The sequence below is a fragment of the Rattus norvegicus genome, chromosome 3 (assembly GCF_036323735.1).
Source record: "Rattus norvegicus strain BN/NHsdMcwi chromosome 3, GRCr8, whole genome shotgun sequence".
In the NCBI taxonomy this organism is placed as follows: domain Eukaryota; kingdom Metazoa; phylum Chordata; class Mammalia; order Rodentia; family Muridae; genus Rattus; species Rattus norvegicus.
Window position 1 is genome coordinate 136896220 of NC_086021.1, and position 15148 is coordinate 136911367.

General features: G+C 45.8%; 1 long non-coding RNA gene across 3 annotated transcripts; it reads left to right on the forward strand.

The window, feature by feature from the left end:
- Window positions 1-5595: 5595 nt before the first annotated feature.
- Window positions 5596-13105, forward strand: LOC102549265 (uncharacterized). Of its 3 annotated transcripts, XR_005502443.1 has the most exons (4): window positions 5596-5727; window positions 5817-5979; window positions 10091-10206; window positions 11933-13105. It is a non-coding gene; the product is annotated as an uncharacterized LOC102549265 (long non-coding RNA). The 3 variants fall into 3 exon arrangements; XR_001837236.3 differs by having other exon boundaries at window positions 5637-5979; XR_010064892.1 differs by lacking the exon at window positions 10091-10206 and having other exon boundaries at window positions 5624-5979.
- Window positions 13106-15148: the final 2043 nt, after the last annotated feature.

The following is a 15148-nucleotide window of genomic DNA, read 5'->3' on the forward strand; positions in this document are numbered from 1 at the left end:
CTTACAGACATGGCACGGCAAAGTGTGTAAAGCATAGAACGTTGGAAGCTGATTCAGAAACCGTGTCAATATTCCCAGTATTTTTAATTACATTGTATTAATACATTGTGCTTAGTTTTCTTTCAATTATACAGGATTTCTTTTCTTTCTCCCTTTCTCCAGGGTTTTGTGACTCAGGCTGGGCTCAAATTAGCTATATAGTTGAGAATGACTTTGGGCTTCTGATCCTCCTGCCTCTACCTACTGAGAAGACAGGCATGCACTACCCCTGGGTTTATATGATGCTGGGGGATTAAACTCACAGCCTTCTGCATGCTAGGCAGGTAAACTATCAACAGACGGACATCCCAGCTCTGACTCTCCAATTTCTGAGTCTTCTAGTGGCCAGTTTAGCATTAACCCTTCAGGGTGCAAGTCTGTTTCTGTCTCCTGTAACATCTGCAGAGCAACACTCCATCTCCTTCCACTTGGCCTCTGATCATCCCGACGGCCATTTTAATGCTACTGCAGGGAGAGCAAACAGGAAGTTTTCAATCTGATTTTCTAGGGATTCTTGAGTCATTCATAGGTTAGTAAATTTTATTTTTTTTAAGTGAAAATTTAGGGCTAGGAGTTAGGTGGCTCAGTGGATAAGATGGCTGATGTGAAAGCATGTGGGGCTAGCAAGATGGCTTAGTGGGCAAAGCTGTGTGTTAGGTAAGCCTGTAGGCCTTACTTAGTCCAGTACTCAGAGCCCACTTAGAAGTGAACGGCGGTAGCAAGTTCTTTGAAGTTGCCCTCTGAGACACACACACACACACACACACACACACACACACACACACACAAATAATGAATTAAAAACTTAAGTATTTTTTCAAAAAATTAAAAAAAAAAAGCTGGCAAGATGACCTAATGGAATAGGGTATTTGTGGCCAATTCCTGATGACCTAAGTTTGATACCCTGATGCCTGGGCCCCACATGATGGACGAAGGGAACCAACTCCCGTAAGTCGTCTTCTGACTTCCACATATGTACCATGACATGGGTACCTTACCTTCATAAAATTAATAAATATTAAATAAAAAAGGCTGCATCTGTTGGTGTATGCTTATAAACCTAACGCTGAGGGGTGGAGACAGGAAGGCCAGCAGCACTGGGTGGGAAGGACCTGTCTCAAAAAGATAAGTCGGGCTGGAGAGACGGCTCAGCGGTTAGGAGCACTGACTGCTCTTCCACAGGTCCTGAGTTCAATTCCCAGCAACCACATGGTGGCTTACAACCATCTATAAATAAAAATAATAAATCTTCAAAAAAAAAATAAAAAAAGATAGGTCCGAGGGCAAAAGAAGACAGACGAAGTCAACCTCTGGCCTGAACATGTGCACACACAGGTGAGCACTCCCAATCCCCCAACACACACGCACACACGCAGAATGAATAGCATACTGAATATTTACATAGACTTTTTTTTTTTCAATAATTAGGTGTAGGAGAGAATGAGAGAACTTCACTGCATTCCCCTTCCCAGATGCATCAACCAAGGGAGTGGTTGTCAGAAGCCTGCATACCTTTAAAGAATGGCGTTCATGCATCTGTGCACACTGACACACTCGTTTGTGGGATCTTCCTGACAAGTGAAGCTGTTTTGATACTCATCCTTTGACAATTTCATCCATGTGTATACTGTATTGACCATATGCACACAAATGTCCTTCCTCTCTCTCCTACTCATTCTGTAGTGCCTTTTTATATCCCCCATGTCTTCTTTTTTTTTTTTTGTTTTGTTTTGTTTTGTAGACTTATTTATTTTATGTATGTGAGTACACTGTAGCTGTCTTCACACACCAGAAGAGGGCATCGGATCTCATTACAGATGGTTGTGAGCCACCACGTGGCTGGGATTTGAACTCAGGACCTCTGGAAGAGCAATCAGTGCTCTTAACCACTGAGCCATCTCTCCAGCCCCCCCCCCCCCATGTCTTCTTAAAGAGTAACCCACTGAGTTTAATAACAGCTGCTTGCCTGTGCATGGGTGTGGGGTTTCTTATTGGCTCATGGGCAACTCATCAGTGGCTATAGCACTTGGGGAGAGAATGACCCTCCCTCTCTTAGTAGCTGCTAAATGCCAGGAGCCCCTGAGCTGGGGCGGAGCCTCTATTCATGCTGGAGGGCTGCATGGCTGGCTCGAACCTTTCCAAGTAACCACAGTACTGGGAGCTCACTTCTTGCAGTGTCCTGTGCCAGAAGACAGCATTTTCCAGCACACTGCTCCACCCTCCAACTCTACATTCTCTGAGCCTTGGGTGGGTTTGGAGGTGAAATTGATGTCCCATTTAGAGCAGAGAACTTAGTTATTTATCCTTAGCACTTTGACTAATTGTGCATTAACTGCGGTGCTCTGCAAACCAGTTTCACAGGTGAAGGCTGAGCTTAGCACAGATCAATAGGTATCATCACAGTTGCTTAGAGGTCATTCTGACAACTTGTCCATTACTTGAATAACATTAGTAGACTCCTACCTTGGTCTTAGGCAAATGTACAGTACCCGTCATTTATTGTCCTTCCTGTAGCATGGACCTCAATCAGAAAGTGGCTGCTTACAAACTCCCACAATCCTCATGACATGGATGCACCAATAGGTACATCTTGCCTCACAGGTTGGTTTGGTAACACCCAGGGTCCAGTTGTGGAAGAAGAGAGAGCGATGACTTTTCCAGTGAGCTGCATAGCACCTTCTAGCAGTATGAAAGTAGCCAGACAGAGACATTCCTGGTCAGTCCCAGCTTGACATTCTACAACTGAAATACGGTGTGTCTTCAGCAATAGGTAAGTTCTAGAAGGTAGTCAGGAGCAATGGCCGTAGTTTGTGCTGCTTTGGAAACCTCTGTGGCCTCTGCGAACTACAGCTCATTGGGAGGTATCCTGAGTTGGCTCTGGATTTTTGTTTAATAACCCAGGGTTTATAGGAGTAGTGTCATACACCATCCATGCCTGGTGTCTCCATTCAAACTTCCTCTATAAAAATTATATCTAGCCAGCTTCTTGGGCCTCGTGTCACCAAGGGACTTTAGAAGAGAATCTACTACAGTCATCAGTTTGCTAGAGCAGCACAATTCCTTCCTATACATGCAGAGATCAAGAGAACGTGAGGAACCCAGGCCCCACTGAATACATCCACACCACAGCTCCCGCATCTGTGGCTCGGGGGACATTGCAGAAAAGGGGGCAGGAAGATTGCAAGAGAATTCTAGGAAGTCTGCTATGAAATACCCTTTCCTAGAAATGAGTTTATGAAAAAGATTAAAACAATGGCAACAACATCAGACATGTTAACGAGGAAGGGGGACATTTTTAGTTTTGTCCCACTCCCTAGACAAAGAACTACAGGTAGGGGTTGGGGATTTAGCTCAGTGGTAGAGCTCTTGCCTAGCAAGCGCAAGGCCCTGGATTCAGTCCCCAACTCCGAAAAAAAAGAAAAAGAAAAAAAAAAAAAAAAAGAACTACAGGTAACTATTGACTGCTGAGAGAAAAGGAGGATTAGACTTCCCAGGAATGAACCCCCTTATTGGTTGTCCTGTACAGAATGATTAACCCTGAAATCATATACACTGAAACAACAAAAATTGGACTCATCAGGTTATATTTATATATTTATGTATTATATATACACACATACGCACTAATAACAAAATGGGAGGGGCTGGAGGGAGGAAATGGGTGGTGGTGGAGTGATATAATTGTTTCAATTAAAATATATTTTAAGGCTGGGCTGTGGTGGCAAATGCCTTTAATTCCAGCAATTGAGACAGAGGCCGGTGGTTGTCTGACTTTGAGGCCAGACTGATCTACAGAGTTCCAGGACAGCCAAGGGCTACGCAGAGAAACCCTGTCTCAAAAAGACCAAATAAACGAAAAATAAAAATCATAGCATACGAAGTAGTGGGTTTGCACAGGGCTTCCCACACATCCTTAGTTTGGGATGACTCACCTCTGACCCCTTCCGTTCCCCCTCCCTCACCCCTGAGCTGTTTATTTTTGGTAAGCCCCCTTGGAGTCTAGAAGTCAGATGCGTCATTCCTAGAACGAATGTCAGTCCTGAGTCACCGGTAAACCTTCTATCCTAAGAGAGGAACACTGCACAATCCTGCCATTGCTCATTTGCAAGTGGCCTTAAGTGTTGCAAGCTGGGCTACACTGGGCCACGCTGGGCTGCGCTGGGCCAAGCCAGGCTTTCAGTCTTTATTACCTGCTTGGCAGCAAATCAGAGCATTTGCTGTCCTCTGCCTCGCTCTTTCACCTTCGGGCTTTATAAAGCTGCCTGCAGAGCAAAGGTAGCACTTTACGGCCTTCTCAGTAAATGCTCTGGTGTTCCCTGTAAAACCTCACGGTACAGAGTGCCTGGTCTGCTGACCCTTCCCTCCTCTGTAATGTAGGATGTTTGCACACATCTTAATTACCCATCTTCTTCCCTTGCTTTCAAAACCCGTGTTTGGTGCTTTGCCCTTCTTAAGAAGGTCACCGCATCCATTCTATTGCTGGTCTGCCTCGATCTTTACCTGGTCTAAGAAACCTAAATTCTTTAAACGTCGGCTTTTCTTGTTTTCTTTTCTTTTTTTTTTTTTTTTTTCCTTCGGAGCTGGGGACCGAACCCAGGGCCTTGCGCTTCCTAGGTAAGCGCTCTACCACTGAGCTAAATCCCCAGCCCCTCTTGTTTTCTTCCTTGTTTATCTGTGCATGTGTGTACTTGCACATGTATGGAGGTCAGTGGTCTCTAGGTGTCTACCTCAACTGCCCTCAAACTTCCTTTTAGAGTCAGGGTCTCTCAGAACCTGAGGTCTGCTGTTTCAATGAGGGTGACTGGCCAGCAAGCCCCAGGGGATCTACCTGTGTCTGCCTCCTCTGAGTGGCTGTGTTAGACACGCATTGCCATGCTTGGCTTATATGTGGGTGTTAGGAATCCGGACTCAGGCCCTCATGCTTGTGCAGCGGGGGGGCTTTGCCCACTGAACCATCTCTTCATCATCTCCTAAACTTTTGCTATTTTGTGTGAGAGACAAGGATGCTCAGAGGACTGAGAAGGGTCAGGTAGCTGACATAAGTGGAGATGGTGAAGATGCTACTTTTGTGATGGAGTATGCTTGTATATGTGAAATGAAACCCAGGCTCCTCATTTGGTAGTGCTTGCTTTCCAGAAGACTGGGCTGTTAGAGCCAGGGATGGTGTTGAGTGCTTGGTCCCTGCTGAGTACACTGTGGGGCAGTGCACAATGCTTCTTTTTAAAAAGAGTGAGACGGTTATTTGCTGGGAAGTGGTAGCAGGTCTCCCTGCCTGGGATATTATTGCTGAAGACCTAGATAGCAGGTCTCCACTTCCATTCATTCTATTTCTGGAAGCAAATGTTCTCTAATTGCAGGCTGGAGCTGAATGCTTCACAGTGTTTCCCACTGTGCTAATTGGAAAAATATAATTTTCAACTCACTGTGTCCTGCTTTGCACAATAACGGCTGGCAGCTGGGTTCTCAGTTCTGTTCCTCAAGTGAACTAGTGTTTTGTAGTTTAGTGTGAAGGACAGTAGACCCTTAAGGGTCCCAGGGGAAGGAGGGAGGGAGGGAGGGAGGGAAGGAGAGAGAGAGAGAGAGAGAGAGAGAGAGAGAGAGAGAGAGAGAGCGTGCAAGCGCTTATACTGTGTAAAGAACAATTGGAGAATATCCTCTGGCCTGAAAACATGTGCCATTGACTTCTAGGTTGTTCTAGGAGCCTTTATTAAATTTAATTTCAATTAAAATGTTTGGGGAGCCAGCTCCTGGGAATACTAATCAATATGTCCCTTTAGTTGAACAGTCCCATGATGGGTCTTACATGCACCTTATTGATCTGGAATGAAGGTAATTCTCTTTTACCTGACATCTTGGCTCCTGGCAAGCTCCCCATTGGCCTCCGTGTGTTCAACCTCATCAGCATTCTGAGACTCAAATCAGCATGGGAGCAGAGAGTGGGTAAGTAGTGCTTGTGTGTAGAATTTGGTTTTCCTTTAGAGCAGTGGTTCTCAACCTTCCTAACGGTGCCACCCTTTAACCCAGTTCCTCACGTTGCAGTGACCCTCAACCCTAAAACTATTTTTGTTGCTACTTAACTGTGATGTTGCTACTGTTATGACGTATAATGTAAATGTCTGTGTTTTCTGATGACATTAGGTAACTCCTGTAAAAGGCTCATTCAACCCTAAAAGGGTCTCCACCCACTACTTTAGATGGGTCTGTCTCTTCATACACAGAAACACCATCTACAGTAGAGGAAAGCTTTGCACTGGAGCTTCCTGCGGACGTCGCGATCTCACTGTCAGTAGCAAGCCTTCCCTGTGCAGCAGAAGGCTGAGAAGCACAGGCTTTGGGACCCAACATGTCTCGGCTCATGCTCCAGCTCTACCATTTCTAAGTTGGGTAGCCTGGTAGGCTAATTCATTCATTGAAGTGCTGGTTGCTCATCTAAAAGTTGGGGATGACAACAACACTTACGTCCCAGGGGTTTCATGAGGATTAAATAAAATGATGCATGTGATCTGGGCAATGACCTCAGCCCTCTCTGTCATGTTTATTAGCTTATGATACTCTCTGAACAGCTGCTGCCTCTGCCTTCATTGCCTCCTTCCTGCTTACCTAGTCCTCCTCCCATAGTTTTGCTGGGTAACTCAGGCTGGTCTTGTGGTAGCTCTGTGTCTCAACTTCCCAGCTACTGAGATCACAAGCTTGCCTGGCTTTGCAATTCTCCTGACAAGGTAGTAGTCTGCTAGTTGCTGATTCTCCAGGCATCTTACCTTGACTGTGTGATGTGACAAGCAGGTTTTCTGAACTGGTAACTTTATCTCAAGTTTGAGCTATGAGTGTATGACCTTCAGTTTAGGTTGAGCTGTGAATGATACAAAGAAATGAAGATAGTTTCTTGTCTGCAGCACAAGAAATCCCAGTCTGTTATAACAGCTCCAGAGTGATCACGGTGCAAAGACAAGCTCTTTCTTTCTTTCCATTCTATCTTAAGCATGTGATTACCATCTTCACAGAATAAGTACCCAAAGTCACCAGATGTCTCATGAGTAATGGCAAGTCTGAGTGCGCCGCTGAGTTCTAATGAGTAGGAACTAGTACATATATCTTATTCAGATGTATATATAAGTCAGAGGGTAGGTGCCCACCCCACTCCTGGTACCAGTCTGCATCAGGATCCAGTTAGAAGACAGAAATCATAGGTTGTTTGTTTTTTGTTTTTTGTTTTTAATTGTATGGGTGTTTTCCTCAATTACTTATCTGTTGAGTTCAACAGAAAATTTGTTATTTTGTCTGGTTTTGTTAGCCAGCTTGCTCTAGGGATCCCCTGTCTCCACTTTGGAGAGCTGGAATTACAGGTGGTCTTCTACACCTACCTGACATGTACTTGAGAGCCAAGGATCTCTAGTTCCCTCACTTGCACGGGAGCACTTCACCCACTGAAGCATTGTTCCACACCTCACCCCAAAATAGTAATTATTTCAACAGAGAATTAGACTTTGAATTTTAGTTGTTAAGTAGGTGTGAAGTGCTAACTGGGCAACTGAGACAGAGAGGGGAACTCTGAGGCATCACTGATAGCAATAAGAAGGTAGGAGGAGAGAAAGGATTGAGTTGCTAACAGGAGAAGCCTTGTGCCTCCAGTCATTGCCTAATTTGTGTGCTGTGTCCTTGTGAAAGAGTCTTATATAGATGAGTTTTTTGGGGTGGTGGTGCAAGATTGCCAAGAACAGAGTGCTAGCAGCTGGTGAGGTCAAACGCTGTGAGGACTGGCCAATTCTGTGAAAGCCAAAGAACTATACATGGGAACTGAGCACGTGAGAAGAAACCACTGAGTGAAGAAATACGAGGTTAGCTTTCCGGGATAGGAAGCAGACCCAGAGGGTTCCTTTTCTTTTCTCCAGTCCAAAAAGCTCTCTACAGGCAGTGCAAACCTGCAGCCATTGGCAAACAAACTTAGAAGAGTTCCAAGACCACCAGCAGAGAACAGCAGGCTGGGCTTGAAGCTGAGCTGACACAGGTCCCCTGACCACACAGCTCGTGCCTGCTGGCATTTCCCCTTGTTGATCTATTTCATGCTCTGTGGAATGGTGTGTTATCTGATGGGTGATACTCAGACATCATCACATGACCATCCCGTACCAAGTGACCGCTCTCTGTGGGTGAATCTTGTCTGGATTGCTAATCACTAAGGTGACTTTGTAACTGGGTTTCTATTTTTCTCGTTCCTCGCACAATTCACTGTAAAGAAGAACATCATCTTCTCCCTCACGCTCTGCCCTGGGATGAGGTTTTTCTTGTTGGGTGGGTTTGGAGTTCTATTGAAGATTATGTGGAGAGCAGATATCCAGGTATCAGCCCCTGGGGTTCTCTGTGACACTCCTAAGTTCTTCATAGTGTTTGAATCTTTGAATACTTACATTGTAGAAACTTCAAGCAATAAGAAGGAATGGCAGTTTGGTATCCTTTATTTAGGACCTTCATTCTCCAAAGCAAACAGAAAGAAAGGTCCAGTGGTTCTCAGCCGGGCCTGTGCACTGGACTCACCTTGATGTTTGGGCATAGGTCTCTTCCAGGGACCCATGATTCCACATAGGTAAAACCTGGGTTTCAAGGTGTTTAAACCTCTAGTGGGGACTCAGTATTCTGGCAGAGCTGAGAATCCTGAAATAAACAGCCTAGATGGAGAGCACCAGGACTTCTGGTCAGAGTCCGTCGGGTATGTTTGACTAAATGGAGCCAGAAATGTATGTTGGCATGACTTGCTTTTAAATCAGCAGTTTCAAAAACCCATCCGCTGTTACTGTGTGACCACTGGCATAGCCACAGGTTTGATTTACCACCCTCGGAAAGGGTCACTGCTCTGAGCATTTATTGCAGCTCCCTTGGTTCTGATCCAGGTAATTGGCCTTAAGTACTTTCATGACCCCAATTTCAAGCTTGTTTGAGCTATGCGGTAGTGGGGACACGGTTCTGTCTTAAGTATGGAGAGAGGAGAGGACCAGCTCAGTAAATGCAAGAGATAAGTAGGCTCTGCTGTCTACTGGGCCGTGCGCTGTATACTGGTATGGGTGTGTGGTGCTCACCCCTGGAATTCTGGGACAGGAGACATGAAGCCAGGAGGATTGTTGTGAATTCCAGGCCATCAAGGGCTACAGAATGAGATCCCGTCTTACAAGGGCAAAGCCTAGCAAAGCAAAAGAAAAACCCAAAAGATAAAGCATTTCTCCTTTAAAAATGTTGCTGTCAAGTATTTTATCCATAAAAAGGTATGAAGAATTAATAGGTCAGGCTTAGATGTAAGTCAGTCATGAAGCATGTGCTTAGCATGTAGGAGGTTTAGGGTCAGTCTCCAGCGCCCAAACACAAAACCCACCCAAACAATAACAAAGAATTAAATAACATAATGGACACGTCTGTTCCACACACTAGAAACAGCTATTTCACCATTTTCATAAGGTCGTGTTTGTAACTTGACGCTCAATATTTTACCCAAACCGGCATGGAGTTGCAAAATGCAATGAAGTCATTGCATGGGAGGAACACACAAAAAGAATCCATCACATCCTGGCAGGATTTCAGCTCAGGAAACTTTATTCTTTTTCAAAGTCAAATAGCCAAAACAAAACAAAACAAAATGTTATGGGGTCGGTGCGATACTTGAGTGGGTAAATGTGCTTGGCTGTAGCTTGAACCCTGGAACTCAAGTAAAGGAGGAAGGAGAGATTGAGTCCACATCATGGTTTTCTGTTTTTCACATGTGTGCTATAACATGTGCATCCAAATGCACACAATACACACACACACACACGCACACACACATGCACACCAGCTTTTAAAGATTGCACGGTTGTAAGATAATTAAATGACAAACATGTTGGTGCCCACTTCCCAGCTTGCGGGTTCAGGTCTGGATGCTTCCTTCCTGGATTTAAGTCCACACATGCACATGTCCTCAAGGCACGTACAACCTCACTCTGCATGTTTTTAAGCCATATGCAAATGATCTCATATTTTATGTGGTCTCATACACATTATTTTCCTTTTACTTGACATGGCGGTGAAGTTTCCCCCTGGTAACGTGTAGCTCTGGCCACTCATGATCAATTTGTTATCTGTGCTCATCGACATATTGGCGATTTCATATTTTGGACAATTCAGAAGAGCGCTTCTGGTTTGAAGGTGAGATAAATGGTAGAGCACTTGCCTAGCATGTGGAAGGCCCTGGGCTCGATCTCTGGGGGGTGGGGAGGGGGGAAGAGCGATTTTATTAGCATCCTTTGGGAGTGGGGTGCAGGGGAGAGAACCCAAGACCTTGAGCATGCTAAATGTGATTTCTCCAGCCATTCATCAGCTTGTTACAGTAGTTTCCTTGGGCGTTTCTGTCTAAGCCTAGAGTTGTGTGTTTTATCTGATGTTTGCCTTTGGTTTTGGATACTAGCTAAGCCAGGTGGTCCTTTCATGAGCAGTAAGCTTTAGATCTGCACCTTGGCCAGCACCTGATATTGGCAGACTTTTCCCCTCCCAAATACGTTATTTGTTACACTTAACAATCCTATCATGAATCCTTTTCATTTCAGATAAAGACTCAAATGTCCAGTATTAAATTACATCAAATAAGGTTTATTAAAGTAATAAGCAAGTTGGATCCAACCCAGGTCTGCTAGATTCAAAGCTCTTGGACATGAAGTCATGGAAACATAGAGGGCTGTCACTAGGGCAGAGTGTGAGCAGGTGTTAGAAATGGGAGGAGACTCCGGATTTAGGAGGGGATGCAAGGCATAATGGGAACCACCTGTCTACAGCACCAACACGCAAGGCTGGTGTTCAGAAGGGATAACTGACCACTGAAAAATGGCATGGTTTCTTTGACCCTGGGCTGTCCCTCCCTAAAGGGCCTTCAACTTTGTCAGAGGTGACTGTCAGTTTCCAGGTCCACGCCTAAGTACTTACCCCTCAGTCCGCTTCCTCTGAGGGAAAGGTAATTGCTGACTGCTGCAGGCATAGCAGTGATGCCTTTCATTCCAACACCTGGGAGGCAGAGGCAGATGGGTTTGAAGCCTACCTGGCCTACGGAATGAGTTCCAGGTAGCTAGGGTTATGTGGAGAGAACCTTTCAAACAAAACAGCCCTGACAGCCTCCCAAACTGGTGCTTTGTGGATACCAACTACTCCCACTTGCCACCATGGGAGTCAGCCATCTTGGAAGTCGGTGTTCAAGCCCTGGCAGGGGTGGTTCCTCCATATTCAGGAAAAAGTAGTGTTTCATTTAACTGCTATGCTTTGTGAGGTAGCAATGGTAGGGCTCTATCAAAGGTAGAGATTGGAGTGGAGATGTTTTTATTCTTTGTAAATACCAGAAAACACATGTATTTCAAGGCTGAAATACCCAATTCAGTTCTCACGAGTTTACTTTCCTTGGGCTACATAAACAGCACATTGCATGTTGCAAATTGCCGACCTGTGACTTCCAGCCCTGTTTTTTTTTTTTTTTTTAAAGATTTATTTATTTATTTAATGTATATGAGTACACTGTCGCTGTCTTCAGACGCACCAGAGAGGGCATCGGATCTCTTTACAGATGGTTGTGAGCCACCATGTGGGTGCTGGGAATTGAACTCAGGACCTCTGGAAGAGCAGTTGGTGCTCTTAACCGCTGAGCCATCTCTCCAGCCCCCATTCCAGCCCTGTTTTAATTTTCCCATGTTCTGTTCTGGTCTTTGCTTGAAGTGCATACTTAATTTATAATTAAATGTGTAATTATGGAACAGATAAATACAATTTAGATTTCCTATGTTATATAACTTTTAGATGAGTTTGGCCAAAGGGAAATCAGTAATAATGAGGATGGCACGGATTAGTCAGAACCGGCTCTAGTTGACCCCTGCTTGTTTTGTCTCATTTAAAGCTCACAAGAACTGTCAGGAAGTCGCACCGTCCTGAGGAGTAGATTAAAACACTGTAGATATTGAGAAAGCCATTTGAGGTCACAGTCTGCACGAGAGGGAACATGTCACCCAGGAGCCGAGGAAGTACAAGGAGATGACCAACAGGCACACCAGCCCGAAGACGACAAGGCGTTGATATCGTTCAGATTACTCCTTCCAAGGTGCGTGTTCAGAGGTCCTTAGAAAGGCTAAGCCCGGTAACCTAGGTTTCATCCCAGGAACCACATCGTGGAAAGGAAGAAGCGACTCCTGTAGGCTGTCCTCTGACCTCCACGCGTACGCCACATCAGGTGTGTGCATCAGCCATACCACGGAGAACTAAAGCTGAAAATGTAGAGAACTAGTTTAGAGACAAAGACAACCCGGTGTGTACTTTCATAATCCTTCCCAGAGAAGAGCCTGCAGCCTCAGGAGATCTGGAGGCCCCAGTGGAGACCCACGAGACTTCAGACATGAAGACATGAAACTTGAGACCTGTGCCTCTGGGGTTTTTAAAGCCAATACAAATAAGTGTGTGATTTGAAAGAGCAGGGAAATGAAGCACAAGGAGTTATTTGAGGCTACTTGGGGATTGGGTTGCTGAGGTCTCAAACTATTATTAATATTCCCTATATAAATGAATGACATAGGGTTGGCAAGAGGGTTCAGTGGGTAAAAGGTGTCTGTTTCTAAGACTGATGGCATTAAGTCCTGGCTGGGGGATCTACATGGCAGAAGGAGAGAATTGACTCCTACAATCGTCCTCTGACACAGAGGTGCTTTGGTACATATCCTTCCCTATCACAAATAAACGAACGAATGAATGAATGAATGAAGAAAGGAAGAAAGAAAGAAAGAAAGAAAGAAAGAAAGAAAGAAAGAAAGAGAGAAAGAAGGCATCCAAGAATGGGCCAAGATATAATGTTAGACTAAAGACAGCCTGACTCACGAACACGACTAAAGACGGCAATCGTGTCACTGAACGGCGGGCGTGCAGTGTAGGCTCTCCCAGTGTAGTCTAGGCAGCTTCACAAGCCAAGCCTGGGTTTGCCCCCAGCCTCTCCACCTTGACTTTCCGGAATGTTCTTTTGAACAGAGCAGAGTACACGAGTAGGAGGCACTGGGTTACTTGATGAGGTGAGGTGATTAGAAAATGCCAGGCCAGTGGAGAGGATGCATGTTTTACAGAGATAGGGAGGCTGTTCCTAGGACTGATTTGCAGAGCTCTAGGCTGGCAGCCCCAGGTAATGGCTGCCTCATTGCTCCTTTCAGTCTAAGCCTTCTAGACTTTCCTGGGCAGGGGCTGGGGCAGGGGCAGGGGCAGGGGCAGGGGCAGGGGCAGGGGCAGGGGCAGGGGCAGGGGCAGGGGCAGGGCTGGGGTGGGGGTGAGCTCAAGGGCAGGCCATTTGTCAAGGCCCTTTTAGCTGTAATAACACCAGATTATTTCCCAGACACAATACTACACGACCTTTCTCTCATAGAGTTTTGCTTGTGCGTTGTGAAGGACAAGCCAGAGCATGCGGTAAGAATTTGGTCTTATCAGCTGTTGAGGCCACACACATTTCCTGCATAGTTAGCTTTACCCAGGGCTCATAGGGTTTTTGGATCCTGGGGTTGGCAGGAAATGCTAAAGATGAAGTTAATGAAGGTGAGGTTATGAGTCCCTAGATGTTGGAGGTAGCATCTTCTATGAGACAAGTATTTTGAGCCTCCTTCTCTGAGTTGCTTCAGTACTGGGGGCAGCACACATGGGGGATGCCCTCATTTCTGGCCCATTCCCTTTCCCAGAAGTTGAAGATTTCTGTTGGGCACACAAGTGGTTCCAGCTTGAAGCCAGTCAAGACATGTCAAGTCTGTCCTCTTCCAGGACAGACAGGTGACCAAGTCCAGTCTGTCTATTCAGGGTGAATTTGGGGACTTCTGCTGGGATTGCTTGTGATGGGGAGGGGCATGCAGTCTTGAGTTTACATGGAGCTCTGGTCCTAGCCTTTGTCAAGGACCTGAGGCAAGAAACCGGTGCTGGTAACATCAGTAAGCTACTGGGTCCTGCCCTTTTCAAAATGGCTAGTGGTCCAGGCCAGATTGGGCTGCATCTTTACGGTTGAGACAGTCCTGAAACAGCCCTACCAGGTGCTAGGCATGCTCTGAATAGAGTTGTCGGGAAGAGACAGAAATCCCTGATGTTTTGGGAAAGAGCAGTACAGCCAGGGCCAGAGCCCTCTGAGCAGACAGAACTCTGATACTGTGGGCTCCTGGGCAGGCTACCCTGGCTGGCCTGCTCATCCCAGAATCCCCTGGCAGAGGCAGGGCCTTTCTTTCTAGAGATTAGAGAGCCTTCAGTTCTCTCTCTCTCTCTCTCTCTCTCTCTCTCTCTCTCTCTCTCTCTCTGTGTCTCTGTGTGTGTCTCTGTGTGTGTCTCTCTGTGTCTCTGTCTCTGTCTCTGTCTCTGTCTCTGTCTCTCTCTCTCTCTCTCTCTCTCTCTCTGATGATGCCTGGGGTTGTGGGCAGCAGAACTGTATCCACCCTGTGAGTAGCACCCATGTCCCTTCTCTGTCCCCACTTGGTATCAGTAGATCAAAACTCTGCCTCCTCCCCCTCTACCTTCTGTAGCTCCTTCCCTCTGGGTCCCACCCATGAGCCTATCTGGTGCCTTTTTACCTATCAGCTCCAGGCAGCTGCGGGCCTGTGGGCCCCACCCCAGTAGCACTGCCTGGCCTTTAAGGTGCTCTGCTGGTGATCCCATCCCACAGACTCTGTCAGGGTCTTTCTTGTTCCATTTCTGCCTGGAAATCTTCAATAAGATTATATTCTCAGGAGGACTAAAGGAAGAGGAGGAGGAGGGGGATGAAGGAGAGGAGGAGGAGGAAGAGGAAATAGCTGAGAGAACAAGAAATTATTTTAAAAGGAATATAAACTGCAATAGGGAAAATAGTTGAATACTACTAGCCCAAGAACAGGCATTGTCTTATTGGATTAGAGTTGAGAATAAAGAACTAGACATACATGCTATGAGAATTTACTGTCTGGGGAAAGTGGGCAAAGCCTAAACGAGGGTTTCTTAGCTGGGGCTGACTTCCCCTGCCAAAGGATAATTTCAAGTCAGAGTTTGAAAAATAATTAGTGAACTCTTTAACCATTTCTATTAAGGTCCAGAAGAAAACATTTATCCTTGTGATGAGGATTTTTACAGAGCACAA